This window comes from Oncorhynchus masou, chromosome 23 (assembly GCF_036934945.1).
Source record: "Oncorhynchus masou masou isolate Uvic2021 chromosome 23, UVic_Omas_1.1, whole genome shotgun sequence".
Taxonomy (NCBI): Eukaryota; Metazoa; Chordata; class Actinopteri; order Salmoniformes; family Salmonidae; genus Oncorhynchus; species Oncorhynchus masou.
The window spans coordinates 12,680,569-12,688,254 of NC_088234.1; positions in this window are offsets into that span (position 1 = coordinate 12,680,569).

Sequence of the window (7,686 nt, forward strand, 5' to 3'; positions counted from 1 at the left end):
AAGGACAGCAGCGACTGTGAACAAAGACTGTATTGAGTGACTGATCTGGTCAATGAAGAACAGCAATACAAAGGGAGTTGTCCCATCAATGCTTTAGACACAAAAGTGTACCGGTGCTTTCGCCTCCTGGTGGAGGGAGAGGTCCATTGCACCATAGCATGCATATCACATGATGGGGGAGTGATCTAGCGTTTGTAATACATCTTAAAGCACCATGATACACTGTCCAGAGTCATATATACAGGGGGTACCCATACCGAGTCAATGTGCGGGGGTACAGGTTAGTCGAGGTCATTTGTACATGTAGGTGGACCTAGACTTGGCGTTATAGTACCGCTTTCCGTGCGGTTGCATAGAGAACAGTCCTCTGACACTACCTAGTATATAGGTCCTGGATGGTAGGAAACTTGGCCCAAGTGATGTTCTGAGCCGTTCGCAGCAGAAGCACATTACGGTCGGATGCAGAGCAGTTGCCAGACCAGGCAGTGATGCAACCGGTCAGGACACTCTCAATGGTAAGCTGTATAACGTTTTGAGGATCTGGGGACCCATGTCAAATATTTTCAGTCTCCTGAGGGGCAAAAGGTGTTGTCGGGCCCTCTTCAAAACTGTCTTGGTGTGTTTGGACCATGATAGTTTGTTGATGTGGACACCAAGGAACTTGACCCGTTCCGCTACAACCCTGTCGATGTGAATGTGTGTGGGTTTGGCCGTCTTTTTCCTGTAGTCCACGATCAGTTCCTTTGTCTTGCGCAAGTTGGTGGAGAAGTTGTTGTCCTGGCACCACACTGCCAGGTCTCTGACCTCCTCCCTATATGATGTCTCATCGTTGTCGGTGATCAGGCCTATCACTGTTGTGTCATCGGCAAATTTAATGATGGTGTTGGAGTCGTGCGCGCCTATGCAATCGTGGGTGAACAGGGAATACAGGAGGGAACTAAGTACACACCCCTGAGGGGCCCCAGTGTTAAGGATCAGCGTGGCAGACGTGGTGTTGCCTACTCTTACCACCTGGGGGCAGCCCGTCAGGATGTCCAGGATCTAGTTGCAGAGGGAGGTGTTTAGTGCCAGAATCCTTAGCTTAGTGAGGAGCTTCGTGGGCACTATGGTGTTGAACTCTGAGCTGTAGTCAATGAAAAGCATTCTCACATAGGTGTTCCTTTTGTCCAGGTGAGAAAGGGCAGTGTGGAGTGCAATTGACATTGCATCATCTGTGGATCTGTTGGGGCGGTATCCAAATTGGAGTGGGTCTAGGGTGTCTGGGAGGATGCTGTTGATGTGACCCATACCCAGCCTTTCAAAGCACTCCATGGCTACCGATGTGAGTGCCACGGGACGGTAATCATTTACTCAGGTTACCGTCGCATTCTTGGTCCCAGGGACTATGGTGGTCTGCTTGAAACATGTAGGTATTACAGACTCGGCCAGGGAGACGTTGAAAATGTCTGTGAAGACACTTGCCAGTTGGTCCGCACATGCTTTGAGTACACATCCTGGTAATCCATCTGGCCCAGCGGCTTTGTGAATGTTGTCCTGTTTAAAGGTTTTGTTTACATCGGCTACCGAGAGCGTTATCACACAGTCATCCAGAACAGCTGGTGCTCTCGTGTATGCTTCAGTGTTGTTTGCCTCGAACCGAGTATAAAAGGCATTTAGCTCATCTGGTAGGCTCGCATCACTGGGCAGCTCGCGCCTGTAATATTTTTCAAGCCCTGCCACATCCGACGAGCATCAGATCGGATTCAATCTTAATCCCGTATTGACACTTTGCTTGTTTGATGGTTTATCTGAGGGCATGGCGAGGTTTCTTATAAGCGTCCGGATTAGTCTCCTGCTCCTTGAAACCGGCAGCTCTAGCCTTTAGCTCGATGCTGACGTTGCCTGTAATCCATGGCTTCTGGTTGGGATATGTACGTACAGTCACCGTGGGGACGATGTCATCGATGCACTTATTGTTGGAGCCAATGACTGAGGTAGTGAATTCCTTAATGCTATTGGCTGAATCCCGGAACATATTCCAGTCTGTGCTAGCAGACTGCAGTCCTGTAGTGTAGCATCTGTGTCATCTGACCATTTCTGTATTGAGCGAGTCACTGGTACTTCCTGCTTTAGTTTTTTTTGTAAGCAGGAATCGGGAGGACATAATTATAGTCAGATTTGCCAAATGGAGAGCAGGGGAGAGCTTTGTATGCATCTCTGTGTGTGGAGTAAAGGTGAGCTAGGATGTTTTACCCCCTGGTTGCACATGTGACATGCTTGTAAACATTTGGTAAAACTGATTTAAGTTTGCCTGCATTAAAGTCCCCGGCCACTAGGAGCACTGCTTCTGGGTGATAATTTTCTTCTTTGCTTTTGGCCTTATAGAGTTGGATGAGAGTGGTCTTAATGCAGGCTTCATTTAGTGGTGGTAAATAGACAGCTACGAATAATACAGATGAGAACTCTTTTGGTAGATAATGTGGTCTACAGCTTACAATAAGGTACTCTACCTCAGGTGAGCAAAACCTCAAGACTTCGTTAATATTACATATTGTGCACCAGCTGTTATTGAAAAAAAGACACTCCCCCACCCCTCTTCTTACCAGAAGTAGCGTTTCTGTTCTGCCGGTGCATGGAAAATCCCGCTAGCTCTATATTGTCCATATCTTCATTCAACCATGTCCCGGTGAAACATAAGATGTTACAGTCTTTAATGTCCCGTTGGTAGGATAATCTTAATTGTAGGTCATCAATTTTATTTTCCTATGATTGCACGTTAGCGAGAATAATTGAAGGCAGTGGGAGTTTACTCGTTCGCCTCCGGGTTCTCAGAAAGATGCCCGATCTGCGTCCTGTTTTCCGGCAACTTTTCTTCACGCAAAAGGCGTGGATCTGGGCCTGTTCCAGTGAAAGCAGGATATCCTTCTCGTCTGACTCATTAAAGGAAAAAGTTTCTTCCAGTCCGCAGTAAGTAATCGCTTTTCTGATGTCCAGAAGTTATTTTCGGTCATAACTGACGGTAGCAGCAACATTATGTACACAATAAGTTAAAAAAATAAGTTACAAAATAGCACAATAATTTGAGAGAATGTAAACTGTCAGCCATGTTCTTTGGCACCATCTTTAACATGAGATAGACTAGTGTCCTGTCCAGGGCGTGTACTTATACATCAAGCTGCCTCTCTTTACAGAAACATGAGATAGAATAGTGTCCTGTCCAGGGGGTGTACTTATACATCAAGCTGCCTCTCTTTACAGAAACATGAGATAGAATAGTGTCCTGTCCAGGGGGTGTACTTATACATCAAGCTGCCTCTCTTTACAGAAACATGAGATAGACTAGTGTCCCGTCCAGGGGGTGTACTTATACATCAAGCTGCCTCTCTTTACAGAAACATGAGATAGACAAGTGTCCTGTCCAGGGGGTGTACTTATACATCAAGCTGCCTCTCTTTACAGAAACATGAGATAGACTAGTGTCCCGTCCAGGGGGTGTACTTATACATCAAGCTGCCTCTCTTTACAGAAACATGAGATAGACTAGTGTCCCATCCAGGGGGTGTACTTGTACAGCAAGCTGCCTCTCTTTACAGAAACATGAGATAGACAAGTGTCCTGTCCAGGGGGTGTACTTATACATCAAGCTGCCTCTCTTTACAGAAACATGAGATAGACAAGTGTCCTGTCCAGGGGGTGTACTTATACATCAAGCTGCCTCTCTTTACAGAAACATGAGATAGACAAGTGTCCTGTCCAGGGGGTGTACTTATACATCATGCTGCCTCTCTTTACAGAAACATGAGATAGACAAGTGTCCTGTCCAGGGGGTGTACTTATACATCAAGCTGCCTCTCTTTACAGAAACATGAGATAGACAAGTGTCCTGTCCAGGGGGTGTACTTGTACAGCAAGCTGCCTCTCTTTACAGAAACATGAGATAGACTAGTGTCCCGTCCAGGGGGTGTACTTGTACAGCAAGCTGACTCTCTTTACAGAAAAATGAGATAGACTAGTGTTGTCATGTCTTGTTATGTCTGTTCCTGTCCTTTCTCTTCACTCTGTCTCTCTCTGCTGGTCTTTTTAGGTTACCTTCTCTGTCTCTCATTCCTCAGCTGTTCTACATCTGCCCTAACTAGCTCTTTCACTCTTCCCCACCTGTTCTCTCTTCCCCCTCTGATTAGGTCTCTATTTCTCTCTCTGTTCCTGCTACTTTCAGTGTCTGATTCTTGTTTGTATTTTTGATGCCAGAAGCAAGCTGTCGTCTCGTTTGCTTCCACCTTGTCCTGTCCTGTCGGAGTCTGCCTGGCAGGTGCAACCTGCACTATACTAACGTTCTTTTTGTTCCGCTGACAACATTGGAAGAGGATTTATGCCATTCCTGTTTTTTCATTAAAGAACTCTGTTTTCTGTTAAAACCGCTTTTGGGTCTTCACTCAAGTTCATAACAGAAGAATCAGACCAAGAATGGACCCAGCGGCTCCGGACCCTTTTCACTCCGCCGTCGAGATCCAGGGAGCGATGCTAGGCAGACACGAGGAGGAATTGTCTGCTGCTCAACATGCCGTTGAGACCCTGGCCGTCCAAGTCTCCGACCTCACAAGACAGGTTCACCAACTCCACCTCGATCCACCGCCCACTTCCAGGGTTTCCGAGTCTCCGGAGCCCAGGATCAACAACCCGCCGTGTTACTCTGGGGAGCCCACTGAGTGCCGCTCATTCCTCACTCAGTGTGATGTGGTGTTCTCTCTCCAGCCCAACACTTACTCCAGGAGCGCAGCCCGCATCGCCTACGTCATTTCTCTCCTTACCGGACGGGCGCGTGAGTGGGGCACGGCAGTCTGGGAGGCGAGGGCTGAGTGTATTAACCAGTATCAGGACTTTAAGGAGGAGATGATACGGGTTTTTGACCGTTCTGTTTTTGGCGAGGAGGCTTCCAGGGCCCTGTCTTCCCTATGTCAGGGGAATCGATCCATAACGGATTATTCTATTGAGTTTCGCACTCTCGCTGCCTCTAGTGACTGGAACGAGCCGGCTTTGCTCGCTCGTTTTCTGGAGGGTCTCCTCGTCGAGGTTAAGGATGAGATCCTCTCCCGGGAGGTTCCTTCCAGTCTGGACTCCTTAATAGCTCTCGCTATTCGCATAGAGCGACGGTTTGATCTTCGTCGCCGAGCTCGTGGAAAGGAGCTCGCGTTCTCCGTTGCTCCCCTCTCCACATCACTGCCACCTGCCGCATCACTGCCACCCTCCTCCGCCGGCTCGGATGCTGAGCCTATGCAGCTGGGGGGTATCCGCATCTCGGCCAAGGAGAGGGAACGGAGAATCACCAATCGCCTCTGTCTCTACTGCGGCTCCGCTGGTCATTTTGTCACCTCATGTCCAGTAAAAGCCAGAGCTCATCAGTAAGAGGAGGGCTACTGGTGAGCGCATCTACTCAGGCCTCTCCTTCTGGATCACGCACTACCTTTCCGGTCCATCTCCGCTGGCCCGGTTCATCTGCTTCCTGCAGTGCCTTGATAGACTCTGGGGCGGAGGGCTGTTTTATGGACGAGACCTGGGCTCGGGAACATGACATTCCTCTCAGACAGTTAGGGGAGCCCACGGCCTTGTTCGCTTTAGATGGTAGTTCTCTCCCCAAGATTCAGCGTGAGACGCTGCCTTTAACCCTCACTGTCTCTGGTAATCATAGCGAAACCATTTCTTTTTTAATTTTTCGTTCACCTTTTACACCTGTTGTTTTGGGTCATCCCTGGCTAGTGCGCCATAACCCTTCTATTAATTGGTCTAGTAATACTATCCTATCCTGGAATGTTTCTTGTCATGTAACCTGTTTAATGTCTGCTATCCCTCCTGTTTCCTCTGTCTCTTCTTCACAGGAGGTGCCTGGCGATTTGACAGGGGTGCCGGAGGAGTATCACGATCTGCGCACGGTGTTCAGTCGTTCCAAGGCCACTTCTCTCCCTCCACACCGGTCGTATGACTGTAGTATTGATCTCCTTCCGGGAACTACTCCCCCCCGGGGTAGATTATACTCTCTGTCGGCTCCCGAACGTAAGGCTCTCGAGGATTATTTGTCGGTTTCGCTCGACGCCGGTACTATAGTCTCCTCCTCCTCTCCCGCCGGAGCGGGGTTTTTTTTGTTCAGAAGAAGGACGGGTCCCTGCGCCCATGCGTGGATTATCGAGGGCTGAATGACATAACAGTTAAGAACCGTTATCCGCTTCCTCTTATGTCTTCAGCCTTCGAGATCCTGCAGGGAGCCAGGTTTTTCACCAAATTGGACCTTCGTAACGCCTACCATCTCGTGCGCATCAGGGAGGGGGACGAGTGGAAGACGGCGTTTAACACTCCGTTAGGGCACTTTGAATACCGGGTTCTTCCTTTCGGCCTCGTTAACGCTCCAGCTGTCTTTCAGGCACTAGTTAACGACGTCCTGAGAGACATGCTGAACATTTTTGTTTTCGTTTACATGGACGATATCCTGATTTTTTCACCGTCTCTCTCGATTCATGTTCAGCACGTGCGGCGCGTCCTCCAGCGCCTTTTGGAGAACTGTCTTTATGTGAAGGCTGAGAAGTGCACTTTTCATGCCGCCTCTGTCCCTTTTCTCGGTTCCGTTATTTCCGCTGAGGGCATTAAGATGGATCCCGCTAAGGTCCAGGCTGTCATTGATTGGCCCGTTCCTAAGTCACGCGTCGAGCTGCAGCGCTTTCTGGGCTTCGCTAATTTCTATCGTCGTTTCATCCGTAATTTCGGTCAGGTGGCAGCTCCTCTCACAGCCCTTACTTCTGTTAAGACGTGCTTTAAGTGGTCCGTTTCCGCCCAGGGAGCTTTTGATCTTCTTAAGAATCGTTTTACATCCGCACCTATTCTTGTTACACCTGACATCTCTAGACAGTTTGTTGTTGAGGTTGACGCGTCAGAGGTGGGCGTGGGAGCCATTCTTTCTCAGCGCTCTCTCTCTGACGGCAAGGTCCATCCTTGCGCGTTTTTCTCTCATCGCTTATTGCCGTCAGAACGTAACTATGATGTTGGTAATCGCGAACTGCTCGCCATCCGCTTAGCCCTAGGCGAATGGCGACAGTGGTTGGAGGGGGCGACCGTTCCTTTTGTCGTTTGGACTGACCATAGGAACCTTGAGTACATCCGTTCAGCCAAACGACTTAATGCGCGTCAGGCTCGTTGGGCTCTGTTTTTCGCTCGTTTCGAGTTTGTTATTTCTTATCGTCCGGGCTCAAAAACACCAAACCTGATGCTTTATCTCGTCTCTTCAGTTCTTCTGAGGTCTCCACCGACCCCGATGGGATTCTCCCTGAGGGGCGTGTTGTCGGGTTGACTGTCTGGGGAATTGAGAGGCAGGTAAAGCAAGCACTCGCTCACACTCCGTCGCCGCGAGCTTGTCCTAGGAACCTTCTGTTCGTTCCCGTTCCTTCTCGTCCGGCCGTTCTTCAGTGGGCCCACTCTGCCAAGTTAGCCGGCCACCCCGGCGTTCGGGGTACGCTCGCTTCCATTCGCCAGCGTTTCTGGTGGCCCACTCGGGAACGTGACGCGCGTCGATTTGTCGCCGCTTGTTCGGTCTGCGCGCAGACTAAATCTGGGAACTCTCCTCCTGCCGGCCGCCTCAGACCGCTTCCCATTCCCTCTCGACCGTGGTCTCACATCGCTTTAGATTTTATCACCGGACTGCCTTCATCAGCGGGAAGACAGTTA